Source organism: Protopterus annectens, chromosome 15.part0 (genome assembly GCF_019279795.1).
Source record: "Protopterus annectens isolate FY-2018-M chromosome 15.part0, PAN1.0, whole genome shotgun sequence".
Classification (NCBI taxonomy): Eukaryota; Metazoa; Chordata; order Ceratodontiformes; family Protopteridae; genus Protopterus; species Protopterus annectens.
Window position 1 is genome coordinate 737,721,599 of NC_056749.1, and position 16,368 is coordinate 737,737,966.

A 16,368-nucleotide genomic window follows, 5' to 3' on the forward strand; every position below is an offset into this window, starting at 1 on the left:
GCATTGATGTCTTTTCTGTAGCTACTAATATCTGCAGGGTAGGAGAGATGTGTGCTTTTCTTGTAAAGTTTAAGAACAATGCAAAGCTTTTAAGGGGTTGTCGACATTTTTTAACACCACAGATTTTTAATAAATTGCACCTTTTGGCATCAATGGAATTAACAGCTTTTCCCAATGATCCTGCTCTTTTAAGTTCTCAACCAAAATTTGATGGACACTATCTAAATGTACCATAAAGGATGATGTATGTTCTTAGTATATTAACAATTTGTGATTACCTGAGATAATCTGAAAAAGGTAAACACATGTGAGAGCCCCGAACCACTATCATCTAGTAAGTTATTGTTGGACTATAATGAGCAACAGTTTATGCTTCCAAAAAAAAAAAGAAAAGATGTACAGTGGTGTAAGATAATTATTTCCCAGAGTAGTCCACGCAACAGGTGAGAAGGTGCTATTTACTATGAAAATGCAGGTATATTGCTCAAGTAAATATTTTGGGGATTAATGCTGTTAAGATTAAGTTTGTGAATCTGAATTATCCCAGGGAAAAATATACAGAATACGAGACATATTTCTCTCTCCATTTATTTTTTTAGACTGTGCAAACCAACTACTAGCACCTAGATTAATCTGTCCTTTGGATGTCCTGAACTGTGACAAATGTCTACTTTCATGAACATATATCTTCCCATCCATTGTCTAAAGTGTGCAGAATATTTACCTTGACAGATAATTATCATTCTGTTGATATTCTAAACTATGATGAACATCTCCCATGACAGAGATATAGCTATCACTATGCCGCTTTATTGTTTTCTCAATTTATTTACTTGTTTATTTATTTAATTACTATATGGTAAAGTGTCTTAAAATATTTTCAACATGGAATTAACTATTCTTCCATCTGTTTTCTAAATTATGCTCAGCATCTGGTATGATAGACACTTATATGTCCATGATCCTAATTTCTAAACTGATCTACCTGGTGAGGACTGCAGTAATATGGAGCTGAGAGTGCCAAATTAGATATACATTTCTAGTAATAAGCCCCACACTCATTATCCAGGAAACCCAGACATTCTAAGGCAAACTGAGCATGTCTTAGGGTGCCTCTGGACCTCTTTCAAGGTGGCCTTGCATGGTACACAGTCCACAAGTAGCAATGGGGACATCCTCACTAGGTGCCCAAAGCATCACAACTGACGTAGAGAAGCAGTGCCTATGGATCCTTCTAGAAAGACAAGCTTCTCACTCTGTCAAAGAGAGCAACCCCAGCAACCCTGCGGGGGAATCTCATTTCCCTGTGTTTTATCAGTGACTTCATCACTTGATTTGTTACAGAAAGCTTGTAAGCACAAGCACTTTGTTGTGTAACTCTGTTGTAGCTTCCTATCACCTTTGCTCAATATGATGCATGCAGACCCCTTACTGTTGTATCCAGCTATCGCTGAGTCACCCAATCCCCACTACCCTCACAAAGATACATTTAGAATATTGATTAACGATGCATTTTAAAATATTATTAAGCAGCAATATGTGTATTCTCATTTTCCTAGTTTTCAGCAGCTCTTAGTGCAAAAACAAGTTTTTTCCTAATTTAAAAATCTTTGCTATCAGTGATTTCATAGATCACAAACTTTTTTTGTTCTAGAAGCAAGTAACCTGAACAGATGACAGTGCATTAGTTTGCTGTGCAAATAACCAGTCATCAATGTTATATAATTCAATATAGCAGTTGATCTGCTATTCAGTTAATATGCAGTTCTTTACATAAAAAATTATTTTATTTTTCTTCTATAGAAATATGCTTTTCATCAGTTTTTGTTCACTGTTTATTGTTACTTTATGATACAGTGCCTTTAAAACTGAGGGTTAGCTCAAAGGCTCTGACTGAGACTTTCTTAAATAAAAATCTCAAATTATTATGTTTCCCATATTCTGTGCACTACTAACAGTTATTCAATTGAAATACATATATTTTATATCAGTCACACTCAGGAACACACTTTTAGATATTATCTGGTGCATAACCTTGAATCTTTATTACTTATAAGCATTAAAAATCACTGTTTAGAGACATGAATCAGCACTAATGCACTGATTCATAATAAAAACAGAAACATAAATTAGGATGGTACACGGTGAGCATTTCCCACCCCTCACTTAATCTGCCCAGCAGTCTCTCACTCATGAATAAGATGCACAGCCCGTTTAACGGGCAGATTTCTTTTCTTTTTTTCTTTTCTTTCAACCTGTGAAAGACTTACATCTGTCCCAAAAACCCATGAATTATGCTACTGATTTGAGGGACCTACCATCCATCCATCCACAGCCCCTTTTTCCCTTTTTTATACATGGGGTCAGGGTGTCACTTCAATGGTGACAGTCATCTAGAACCAAAGTTTACTCTGCTGCGGCTGATGGACTTATCATACTTTGATGATTTTTTCTGTTACAGTTTTAACTGCCCACCCCACCACACTTCTGCCCATTAATCCTCCTCCTCCAGCTCCACTTTACCCAGTTGGCCATTCATTTCTTTGCGAGATGAGAGACCCCATGACCCATTCAGTTCTCTAAGTGTGGATGGTTGAGCAGTGATGGTGGTAACTGTCATTACCGTCGGGAATCATGGGTGTGTAGTAAGGACCAATATTCCCGTGCAGACGTCAGGTTGCTTCTTTGCTGCCAGGTAACACATGCTACAGGACTCTCAGTCACTCAGACAAGTGATATAAGCCTACAGATGCCCCCTCCAGAAAGGTAAATACGTTGCATGGGTTTACTGTCTGCACCAGTGAAATGCATACACATCATGTGCCTGTATACACATACGCTGTCATTGCCTACTCAAGTGAGTAAGCAGAGCCTCGTTAGTCTTTCCTTATCCTTGTTAGCTCCTCCCACTCTGGGGACTCTAATCAAACCCCAGAAACCCTGGATCATTGTCAAGGCTTTATCCTTCTACAAAACAAACATAAGAAAAAGCAAACATCCCTCTCTGCCATGGAGGTAGCACTGTTTTTTCCATGAATTTTTTTTTTCCTTATATCTCTCTTTATCATTCAAAATGAAGTCTTTAAATTGAGTCCTGTTGTTCTCATGCATATCCTTTTTTAAAATATTTTACCCAAGACCATTAGCATTTATTGGACTCCTTTGTACTTCCTCTGTCCTATGTGACAGCACAGAACCAGCGCCTTTATCACTGCACCCCATCACATGACAGTGCCTTTATCACTGCACCCCATCACATGACAGTGCCTTTATCACTGCACCCCATCACATGACCAGTGAGTGTTCTTATCACTCTGTTTCATGATGTGACAAGTACCTTGTTCACTCCAGCATACTGTATCATGTCATACTTACTTATCACTTCACCTTATTATGTGATCAGTGTCCTATCACCCATTTAAGTATGTGACCAGTATTTTATCACACCACCTCATCATGTAACTAACACCTTAACACACATCCTCATCATTAGTCCAATACCTTCATCACTCCCACTCAGTAGGTGAAAAGCCATATCAGTTTATCATACCATGTGACCAGCACTATTGTTGGTCTACGTGTCAAAGTGCTGAGGCTATGAACATTTTTTAAACTGTTCCACTTCAAGCTGTTCAGGACTGATTTCAACAACCTTTGCATTATTCACATATTACTGCTTCAGCTGAGCCCGCCAAAGTTGCTAACGATTCTTTGGTTAAACCCTGGATGCTAAACTGCATTTTATTTATTTTACATTTGTTAACCGGGAAAGTCTGACTGGACACATCCATTTTCAGCGGAGGCCCGGGGAGAAAGGCTGCAAGAACATTACATACAAGAAATATTCCATACCTAAACAGCTCTAGACATCTAAAAATCATACAGTAATGAACAACATTAAAAGTTATTAAGTGGACAATTATTAATCTACATAAGTCTATAATATTAAGCACCATAACAGCAAGAATTTTTTTTTTTTTTTTTTTTTTTTTTTTTAGTAGTGGTGATGTTTGTTTAAGTAGGATGTATGGTAGGGGGAACAGGTAATGTTTGCCTATAGTGATAGAAGAACTTATCATATTTCTCTAATGTAAATACAGCAGGTTATCAACTTTTCCTGGGAAAACTTAAGCTGTGGAACCTAAGTTAAATTATTGCAACAGTGTAAAGGCAAGAATTACCCTAGGGAGTGGCATGGGCACAGACAGTTGTTTAGGTAGTGGATTTTCAGGAGTTTTTTAAATTGACTAGTAGATGCAGTGGAGGTTATTTGGCTCTTAGTGAGTTCCAAGTCCTGGCAATAGTGAAGGCAAACAAAGATTTACCAGCATCGTTTTTATGTTTGATTACATGTATGAGATTCTGGCCACTGGATCTTAAAGCTCTTGTGGAAATGTAGGGCTGGATTAGATGCTTGAGGGCAGGGGAACTTTCAGGAAGGTAGTAGAACTTGTATGCTATTGAGTGTTGATTGAGTTGGAGTAGTTGAGGCAACTGAAGCTAGTTGAGCTGCTTCGGGGCAAGACAGTGGTGAGATCTGTATGAGGCTTCAGTAGCAAACTTGTTGTAACAAGATTCCATTTTGTTTAGGTCAGTTTGGCGGATATTTGTTAGGACAGGGGAGGCATAGAGAAGGATGGACAACAGGTGAGTCCTTGTGGTGGTTGCTTTGGTTTGTTTGGTCACATACTGTTTATTCCGGTAGAGGAGTCCTAGTTTTTTTATTTACTTTCTTGATGGTTTGAGCTATATGGATGTCAAATTTTAGGTTGTTGTCTATTTCAACACCTAGCAGTTTTATGAGTAGTGGGAGTGATTTGGGTGTTATCCTTAGAGTTAATTGTAAAATTATTGTTTAGAGGAGGGGATCGACTAAGGCTAAAAATAATTAGTTTTTTTTTTTTTTTTGGGGATTAAGTTTGATGTTGGTGAACCATGTTTTGGGTAGAGTAAATTTATTTTGTGTTAAGATTTGCAGTTCTTTTAAGGTGGGGGCAGCACATATAAGGGTTGTGTCATCTTTATATTGTATGACAGAGGCAGTGAGTGAGGAAGAAGGGATTTGGTTGGTAAATAGTGAGAACAGCAGTGGGCCTAGGATAGACCCTTGAGGGACTCCTATGGATACCGGTAGTAGGGGGGACAGCTGGCCTTGCCAAAGGACTGCTTGTTGATGGTCTGATAAGTAGCTAGTAAACCATGATATAGAGGAGGAGCTTAAGTTTTGGTTAGAAAGAGTTTCAAGAAAAAAACTGTGGTTTACCATGTCAAAGGCTTTTGACAAATCTAAGAATATAGAAAATATGAATAGTCCCTTGTTTCTATGGTGGTTAACCATATCGGTAAATGACAAGAGTGCTGTGGTGGTGCTATGGGAGGGCCTGAAGCCATGCTGAGTTTTGGAGAGTAGGTCATTTTCTAGGAGGTACTGCAGTAGTTGGGAATGAACAACTCTTTCTAATATTTGGATAAATGTGATAGGATTGCAATAAGGCGGTAGTTACCTCCTTTGTGCAGTGGAATAATGTGTGATGTTTTCCACAAGGTGGGTACCTTATATTCTGCTAGTGATTTATTTATAAGAAGGGATACTGGATAGTCTATTGCCTCTGCTGCTATTTGAAGGAAATCTGTGGGTAGGTTATCAGCTGCTAGTGTGGTTGGTTTGAGTTTTTTTAGGAGTTTAGAAATTGCTTTACTGGGTACTGGGTGTAGGGAAAAGCTGGAGGTATTATTATTTTTGCTTGTATTTAGGGGTGTAGGGGAACCTACTGCTGTGGGGCTACTAGTACTATTTTGGGTTTGAACTGTTTCGGTAAAGAATTTGTTAAATTGAGTGGGAATGTCGTTATGGTTGTTTAGTAGCACTGGGATTGGAGTGGAGGCCTTACCTGGGTGCATTACACTGTTTATTGTGGCCCAGAATCTTTTGGGGTTGTGGGCATGTTTTTCTTACATGGTTCTATAGGGGTCTATGTTAAATATTCGAACATCCAAAATGTCGAATACCACATGGTCGAGACCATATGGTCGACATTTGGATGTTCGAATATAAAATAAAAAAAAAAAACACAGCTTAACAGTACGAGCAGGGGGGCAAGCACCCCTGCACCCCCACACCCCCCTACTTAAATTTACCAACTCTGAGACCGCACTTCAGTGCAGAAAAGGGAAATTCTCCCATTCTGCACCATACGGCACCATTAAAAGTCAATCTTTGAACACTTGAAATGTCGAACATTTGGTCTCGACCATGTAACGTTCGACATTTTAAGCGTTCGAAGAATTGACATAGACCCTTTTATAGTAATTAATTTTATCAAGTTTAACTTGTTTTTGGCCTTGTTGCAGAGTTCTAGATAGATTTGTCTCAGATTGTTAGTTTTGTTTTTATGAAATTGGGTCCAAGCTTTGTCGCTTTCTTTCATTGCAGTTTTAGTATCTTTAGTTAGACATGGGGCATAATTTGTTTTTATTCTTATGGTTCAGGTGGGAGCATGATGGTTTAGGATTTGTACTGTATGGCTTCATCTAGAAATACTTGTTTTAGGGGAGTCCAATTGCAGCTTTTTAGTGCATTAATGAAGTCAGTAGTGATAAAGGTCCTTTTATTACAAACTACTCTGAGGATGGGTTGGCTGAGGTATTGGGTCTAGTCCTAATTAGGTAGGTTGGCTGATGGTCAGTTAGACTATCGGGAAGACATCCAGATTGCTGTGCTACAGTGCGGTTGGATAACATTATCCAGTCTAGGATGGATTTGCGTTTGGATGTTTTGTCGGTTATAGTTGGGGTAGATATAATTGGGTAAATCCATGGAGGTCTATGTGGGTAGATGGATTTTGGCTAGAGCAGTTAAGCCAGTCAATATTAAAGCCACCTAATTGTATGGTTTCTTGTGGTAGGGCGTTAGAGATCCAGTTCAGTAGGCTTTCCATTATAGTAATGTTATTGCCTGGTGGGATATAGACACCTACAATAATTATATTTTTGTTGGAGTTAAGTTTTAATTTGGCAATGATTAGTTCTACGTCTTTGACTTCTTGGCTGTTGTAATCTAATTGTTCTATGGGGAGGTGATTTTGGAATAATATTGCTATGCCACCTCCTTTTTTCTGTAGTCTATCTCTCCGTATAATATTATAGCCTGGAGGTGTAATCTCATTATTGTGGTGTTCTGGTTTAAGCCACGTTTCAGTTAGTACTGCTATTTCAGGTTTATATAGAGCTAGTAGGGTATGAAGGTCTTGAATTTTGTTAATTATAATTCTTACATTTATGTTAAATAAGAGGAGAGATGAGGTAGGTCTGTGGTAAAGGGGATTTAGCTGAATTTGGTTAGTGTTGGTTGATGCAATGGGTTCTGGACTGGGGTGTGTGTCACCGCAGCAGGTGAGTTTTTGGAGAAGATAAAGATAGAGTTTAGATAGTTTGTATATAATTTTAGTTTGTCTTACAAAAGAGTAATACATCATACATACCACAGAGAGAAACATTAAACCTCTTCTACTCCATTAAAAAGAAAACCTGACACAGTTTTAGCTGCTGTAACTGGCCCAAAATCATATTACTTCTCCCAGCTTATGTTGATCTTCACTGAGCACCCAACAGAAAGAAGAAATGTTCTATTTTTTTATAAAAAACACGTGAAAAAATATGACTTATCCATACTCATGTGGATTAAGCCCCTACCTGATATGGTCTCTAGTGCTATTCATTATGGTCAAACAGTTTTGACAGTTTTGCAGTACCCTCCCATCCCTCCTGTGTATCATTCCAGATAGTCCCATGGCAACCATCTATGATCTCCTCCAAAGCACCTCTCCATGACCATTATTTAATTCCTTCATGGGGTAGTTTTTTTTTGTGGGTTTTAATACCATAGGAAAAGGATAATCCTTCAGTGTTATATCAGTCAATACTTGGATAATCCTTCAGTGTTACACCAATCTGATGCAATTTGCTTTCATTAATATTGACCTTCTGCATATAAGTGACATTGATATAGGCCAACCACTGATGAAGAACATGGCCTTATTGGTGAAGCTGACCACAAAGCTGTCTCCCTGGAAATAAAATTCAACCCAGAAAACGCAGCTAAACCCACAACTTAGAAACTGTACTAAAGCAAACTACATCCAGTTAAGCAACAGTTTGTCAAAATTCATGGCTCCCTCAAACCCCAAGAACATGGCTACATATGCAGAATTGTTTAGAGAAACTCTGTACAAACATGCAAACAGCTATACTGAGACTGCTGTACCTCTGAGAAGTAAGCCCAGATCTAACAGCAAAACAATTCAAAAATTCAACACTGGTAAGCAAAATAATTCCAGCAAACCTTGGATCCTGGTAAAAAGATTTATTGCAGAATAAAACGATACAATAAAAACTGGACCATCAAAGAAACCTCTCCACAGAAGTACTAAGCGCTTTCTCCCACAATGTTAACGGGCATCTTCAGAGTACAAAACATTAATCTCAGTCCATCCCTTAAATACTATTGTGTAAGTGAATAATTAAATCAATTAAATTTAATTGACATCAAGAGGAAGTAATTATCAGTAATATATTCAAAACACTCTGAAAAAAACTCTGAAAAACAGCCTAACAAACAGATACACGTAACAATAATCAAATGTAAAAAAGATTGCATACTGTTGAAAGACCATAAATAGAACAATATGCACCTGTTGTGTAATGATAAAATATTGCATATACATACATAAATAAATAGTCAATATATAAATTTATAGCAATACTTCTAATATTAATGTAATAGTTAAATATATTTTTTTGTGATTTCATTAAAATATTGTTAAAATTTTATTTAAATTGGTTAAAAACTTAAATAGAAAAAACAAATATGTAATGGTATAAAAAATTTTTGGGTATAAAAAATATTTTATATAACTTACAAATGTTTTATTCATATAAAATGTGATTTTAGTTTGAGTATACTAGAGATGGAAATAAACTCATTGATGCCTGGCCAATTACTAGCATTTAACCTGAGTTGCCATAGACATTCTTTTGCTTCAAGCATTGCTTTCTCATCTCCCCCTTTGTGTATATTGTGTGGGACTCTGTCTATGACAAAGAAAAGAAATCTTTTGAAATTCACACATTTTGTACTATGGTTGTATAGAGCACTTGTTGTTTTATGTTTTTTAATATCTCTCAAGTGTTCCATAATGCGTTGTCTTAACTTCCTAATGGTTTTGCCTATATAAAATGCTTGGCAAACTGTACAAGACGCGGCATAAACAATCATGGATGAATTACAGTTGCAATGGCCAGGACATCGAATGGTCTTTCCAAAATTGGCAATTGTGATGTAAGGACTGTCGTTTATATATCTACATATATGACATGCCCCACATCTGTTCATCTTAGATTTGTTAAAAACATCTGTTTTATTGCTGTTTTCAAAGAGATTTTTTAAGTTTTTGCCTCTACTATGTGTTATCTTGGGTTTGGCACCCAAAATACCTACAAGTTCAGCATCGTTCTCAATAATACTGAACCATGTTTCCTGAACTATGTTAACTATCCTGTGTGATGTGTCGTTATAGGGAATTATAAGGGTGTCATGTCTCATCACAGCTGGATTTAATTCAACTGTGTTAGGTAAACCATATCTAATAATAGGTTTATAAAACACAGATCGTTTAGCTGTAATTTCTTTACTAGTTTTATGGACAAATTCAAATGGATATCCCCTAGCAAGGAACATGTTAAGCAAATTTTCCAACTCCTTTAGAAATACTGTGTCCTCACTAATATTTCTCGACAGTTGAACCATCTGCCCTTTTACTAAATTTCTTTTTTGGTGGACTGGATGGCAGCTGTTGAAATGCAAAAAGGAGTTGGAATATGTTGTCTTCCTAAATATACTAGACTCAAAATGATTGTTATTCACCGACAGAACAATGTCTAAAAATTCACAATTGTTGGAAAAAATGTGATAAGTGAATTTAAGAAAACTGGTAGTTTGAACTAAAAATTCTGTAAATTCAATAAATTCATTTTTGGTACCACCCCAAAATATGAGAATGCCGTCCAAATATCGTAAATACAACAATACCTTATCCCAATGTCTACTGTTGAAAATATAGTCAGATTCCCACTGTGCCAATGCTAAGTTTGCATAAATGGGGGCACACCTGGCCCCCGTTGCTACTCCTGTTTTTTGCCTATAGTATTCTTCATTAAAATATAAAAAAATTATTTTCCAATACTAATTCAAACATTTCAGTGAGTAGTCGATTCTCAATACTGTCCATTGTTCTATGTTTGTTTAAACAAGCTTCAAACATTTCTAAACCCTCCCGATGAGGTATAACTGTAAATATATATATATATATATATAAAACAGCAAAACAAACCACACTGGTGAAAAGTCATGGACAAAATCAGTAAGAGCAACTCTCATAGAGACAAGTGATCTCTGATTCAACTAAATAAGAAACTAAGAGGTCTAATAAAGTCCAGCAAAACCAATTACGAGGTAAGGATAGCCTCCCAGGCTAAGGACAATCACAAGGCCTTATTTCGCTATGTCAGGAATCTTGGAGGTAATACTCAAGAATGTGCAGAATTGGTGGTAAATGGCATAGCCATCACTGACCAGGGCAACATAGCAAACCTACTGGCTGATAAATTTAGCTCTAACTTCACTTCCACTCACCCCACCCTTTGTGAAATCCCTTCTAGCATATCTTCCCAGCTATCAACAGGTCAAAACACTGCTTTAATGGGCCCCAACAATATCCCTCAGTACCTCCAAAATGTCCTAGAACATGACCTATCAGGACCATTTGAGGCACTTTTCAATTACAGCCTCAAAACAGGTTATGCATAGCTGAATGGTGGGCCACAATGGTTATCCCTCTTCATAAGGATGGACCATCAACTGACCCCAAGAACTACAAACCCATCAGTGTGACAAGTTTAATATACAAAGCAATGGAACAAATTATCTTGGAAATGATTAACAAGGACACTGGCAATCTAAACGAACTGGACCCATCCCAGTTTGGCTTTGTTAACAGAAGGTCTTGCCTACTTAACCTGGTAGACTTTTTCGAGAGGGTCACAATGACTATGAAATAGGGGAAGATAGTGCATACCACCTACCTTGACCTGGACAATGTGTTCAATGCAATACCCCATGCAGGTATTATTGGCAAACACCCAGAACTAGGCATAAATCTCTACAAAACTCATTGGACTGCCAGCTGGCTCACAGATAGGACACAAAAAGTCAGGATCGGTAAACCACCTACACAAACAGACCAGTCACCAGATTACCCCAGGGCTCTGTGCTGGTCCTACTGCTATTTGGCATCTACTTATCAAACATCAAGACTAATGTCAAAGGCTTCTGGCTCACCAGATTCACAGATGACTGTAAATTGGGAGCTATCACAGATTCCCCCATGACACTAACATTCTACAAGAGGGTCTAACACAAACACATGACTGATGCAAAAGCCACAGATTAAAACTCAATGCAAAGATATGCATTATAGTACCCTTTGGGAAAGCATTCACCCTAGCTAATTACTTCATCAATAAAAACCTGTAAGAATTGACCCAAAAGTTAGGGATCTGGGAACATATATAGACAGTATTTTGGCATGCAACCAATACATAGCCAAGATAGTAAGAAAATCATCCTATGTCACCCAACTCATAAGCAAGGGTATGGCATCCATGTACAATGAAGTAATAGCATCACTCTACTCAGCCCTTATCAGACCCATCATTGAGTAGTATGCTTCCTTTGGCATAGACCTAGCCAGACACTTGCAACAGCTGGTATGTCCTCAAAGGTTCCTTACCAGGAGAATCCAAGTTAGAATACCCTGACCTATACAGATCTCCTTAAGGTCCTATCTCTGTACTCAGTCTCCTACAGGTTGCCGAGAGGAGATCTATGCCTGGCATATAATGCACCCTAGGATCCAGCTCTGATGGATCTCTTGCATGTCTGCATGACAAACAACATGAGAAACACTTGATCGAAGGACTTGAACTTTGTCTGCAACATAAATAGAACCTGCTGCAGGAAACAAGATGCGTCTCAAAGGATCCCTGCATTATGGAATAAGCTCCCCATCTACATGAAGCAGACTTCATCCCTGACTCTATTCAAAAGAAACCTTGATCATTGGATGGGAAATCACAAATTCACCTCAGCCTGGCCCTCATGCCTCTGATGGACAGAGGTGAACAGTAAGTAATTAATCCCTAACTAACATACCCCCCACGCACATAACCCTTAGCTACCTTTCACTAACATAACCCACCATATAGGCATCCAAGGAACTCTGGGAAAAAACTAAGCTGGGTTGCACAACTAGTTTGTCTTTAGCCTAGTGTGAACCTACGAAGCTATGGACCAAGCATATGTAGAATCGGTGAACTTGGAAGTGGGTGAATCTGATATTTTTAATAGCAGTTATTCAGTCAATGGCCAGGAACTAGGATGTTTAAATATTTTTTTTTAAATAATGTATTAAATGCAGCCTTGATGCGGCTTACTGAATTAGTACAAGTGAGCTGCATTCTACAATAGCAATTTCATCATATTAGGTGTGTTTTATTTTATTTATGTGTGTCAGGGTTGTCCAACCCTACCAAGTTACACTGAAGCTTAACCCCATGTTATTAGCCCTGTGATTGACCTCTCAAGATAACAGCACTAAATTATAGTAAACTTCTTATAAAATAAGAATGTAAAAGATTGAAATGAAGAGGGATTTTCTGAAGGGCCAGATGCTGCAGACATTTGTTAGATAAGATACAGTGAATACTAACTAAATAGAGCATAAGCACAAAAAATCTAATTATATATTCTATTCTATTCTATTATTCTTTAATACTCAGATTTACTCACGTTTTGCACATTGTGTCTATATGAATAATTGTTGTTCCTGATGGTTAAAATTTGTTTCTGATTATTGCTGTAGCTGAAAATTATTCAGTTTAACTCACCCATGTTACAAATAAAAATGCAAACAAATAAATCAGTCAGTTAACTCACCCATTTAAGAAATAAAATAACTAACTAAATAAAAGTTAATCCAGTATTAAACTAACTTCTGTCATTGTTTCCACAAAGGCTGCATGCTGGGCAACCATTTTACAGCAACATGCTCCCTTGGTTTGTAAAGAGAAGAAGAAACTAAGGCGTTACCACTGTAATGTTTGAAAATACTTACCTTGGGATGCTGAGACGATGCATCAGCTTTAAAGTGCAGTCTGATTCAGGTAGGTGCAAAAACAGAGCCGTTATTCCTTGTAAGAACAAGTGTTATAAAATCATCGCACTGTTAGTACATTGAGAAACTTGCTTCCTCTTGGAACTCAGGCCTTATTTTGCCCGGAGTGCTCCGATGGAATTTCTGGCACATAACACCTGCTACATAGAATACTGTGGTATGTGATGTCCAGACACACACACACCACATACACATATTCTTGGTAGCTCAGGGAACAAAGCTGGGCTGAGTCTTTCCCCCAAAAGCCATGAGAACTCAAGACGTGCTTTGTAACTAGCTTTTGTAATGCCTTTCGTGGTTGTCCCAGTAACCAAAGCGGACACACCAGGAATGCTCATTCCCTTTTTGTTATCCTCACTACAACAACTCAAGAGGCTTTACCAACAGTTGGGCAGGCAGGGAATTTTGTGATTTCATCGAACAGCACTCCTTTCTGAAGAGGTGCAAATTACTACTTGTGGGATAGTGCAATCCTTTCCATTTTTCACTCTTTTGCTTGCATTGTTTGAATGTTTGTTTTATTCCCTATTTCTTCTCATGCTGCATTCCAGTTTATTATGCTTATATATGTAAGTATAAATAAATACCCATACATGACTTCTCCCTTTTATGTGGCTATTGACTTGTGGAATGCAACCACGTAGGGGGCGTTTTCATTAGATGCAGTGCTGTCTGTACTTGACTTTCAGAACACCAATAATTTTACTTCTGGCATAATTACTTTAAAGTCCTAGTATATCAGACATGGATACAGCAACATCAGAACATTGGTTGTATTTGAGTTTATTTTTTATCCAGGTGACATTTTCTTTTAATTTTCTTTTAATTTCTTTTAATTTCCCTGATTTTACCCTAGTTTTGTGAATCAAACATTTTAGTCACGCACAGCAGAAAATGTAAACAGTCTGTCTCTCTGTCCCCAAACTGCAATGTCTCCTATTATAATACATTGGCCTTCTCTGGACATGCACAGCCTCCCTTGAAAATGCAGACTTCATTTTACTTGTACCACAACTTTTTTATGAAATGGATTTGTATTTTCTTTATGGCATGTATTATTGACGAGAAAGAAGATACGAAATAATTTGAATGAAGTATAGAAATAAGCCAATGATACAAATGCACTTTTCGCTAAAAATGTTTATTGACATATTCATTACTTTATTATTTGTGAGGGTGTGTGGCCTTTTCATTAGGGTAATTGCTGAAAGGGGTCAACAAACAAGCAAGCAAGCAAGCAAGCAACCAACCAACCAAATAAATAAATAAATAAATAAATACATGTGAAAAATTGAAGTTATGCACTTCAGACAGATCCGAAATACTGAAGAAAAGTGTCCTGTGCCTTTGTCTTTGTTTACATTTACCACAGCACTGTGAAAGTGACAAAAAAAAGAAACAGTAGTAAATATAAAGTCAAGTAGTGTGGCCATGGTGGTGCAGCGGTTAGCGTTGTCGCCTCACAGCAAGAGGTTCTCCAGTTTGATCCTCGGCTGGGGTGCCTTCTGTGCGGAGTCTGCATGTCCTCCCTGTGGTTGCGTGGGTTTCCTCCAGGTGCTCCGGTTTCCTCCCACATCTCAAAGGCATGCTGTAGGTGGATTAGATACACTAAATTAGCCATAGGCATGAGTGCATGCGTGTGTGTGCCTTCCGTGGAAGGTTGGGCGAATCTGATAGTGATAGCTGACAACTCGACACCATAAAACTCCACTGCCAATCATGAGCAGACATGTGATCCACTGTGGTGACCCCTAACCACCAAAAGAAGAAGAAGTAAATATAAAATCAGGTATGTAACACTAGATACTTATTCTAATAAGAACATTAAAGCCCTTCTCACTCTTTGCATGCCATATGATAGACGAGACATGATGGACTGTGCTCTCTTGTGGAGCAGATGGCTGTCCATGGAAGTAAGGCTGATAAACAACACTGAGATAGTAAGGAGAGGTTCAATTTGCTAATATGATGCAATGGCTGTGTCTGCTCAGCTTGAGGTTTGGTTTGCTAATATGATGCAATGGCTGCATCTGCTCAGCTTGAGGTTCGGTTTGCTAATATGATGCAATGGCTGCGTCTGCTCAGCTTGAGGTTCGGTTTGCTAATATGATGCAATGGCTGCGTCTGCTCAGCTTGAGGTTCGGTTTGCTAATATGACACAATGGCTGTGTCTGCTCAGCTTGAGGTTCGGTTTGCTAATATGACGCAATGGCTGCATCTGCTCAGCCTGAGGTTCGGTTTGCTAATATGATGCAATGGCTGCATCTGCTCAGCTTGAGGTTCGGTTTGCTAATATGATGTAATGGCTGCGTCTGCTCAGCTTGAGGTTCGGTTTGCTAATATGATGTAATGGCTGTGTCTGCGCAGCTTGAAGTTCAGTTTGCTAATATGATGCAATGGCTGCATCTGCTCAGCTTGAGGTTCGGTTTGCTAATATGATGCAATGGCTGCGTCTGCTCAGCTTGAGGTTCGGTTTGCTAATATGATGCAATGGCTGCGTCTGCTCCCCTTGTGAGAAAAAAAGCAATAGGGATATGAACTGGAAGGAAACTTATAAGTGCACTGAGGGTGACACTGAAATGGACAGAAAGATGGAAATGTAAGGAGGATTGTGACTGACATGCAAGTGCTATCCTCATTTCAGCTATTCGGAGTCATTTATTTATAGACAGAGTGGTGGGTTAATGTTACTGGCTTCCTGAGTTGATCATATATTGTAAAGCTACACATACTCTGTAGGGCACTTGTCATAAATGGAGGAATAGGATGAGATGGGCAGGGAGGTAGATTTAAGAAGGTTATTCACATCATCTGTTAGCGGTAGTGGTGCAGCGGTATCGTTGTCGCCTCACAGCAAGACGTTGTCCCGTTCGATTCTCAGCTAGAGCATCTTCTGTGTGGAGGCATAAGTGAATGGGCGTGCCTTTGTTGAAGGTTATGCATCAGGGCTGGTAACTCGGCACGTAAAAATCCACTGCCAAACAAAAGCAGACCGGAGTTCCGCTGTGGTGACCCCTAACCCGGATAAGCCGAAAGACACAACAACAATTCACATCCTCTGTTAAATTAGTTGGTTAAT

General features: G+C 38.4%; 1 protein-coding gene across 1 annotated transcript in view; it reads right to left on the bottom strand.

Annotated features, from left to right (window-relative positions):
• The window catches only part of CLDN2 (claudin 2), a 35,960-nt gene extending 22,449 nt beyond the window's left edge, over positions 1-13,511 (bottom strand). The window contains exon 1 of the mRNA XM_044057593.1: positions 13,230-13,511. The gene's annotated coding sequence lies outside the window, so the exon portion shown is untranslated. The remainder of the gene's footprint in view (positions 1-13,229) is intronic.
• Between the last annotated feature and the right edge of the window lie 2,857 nt (positions 13,512-16,368).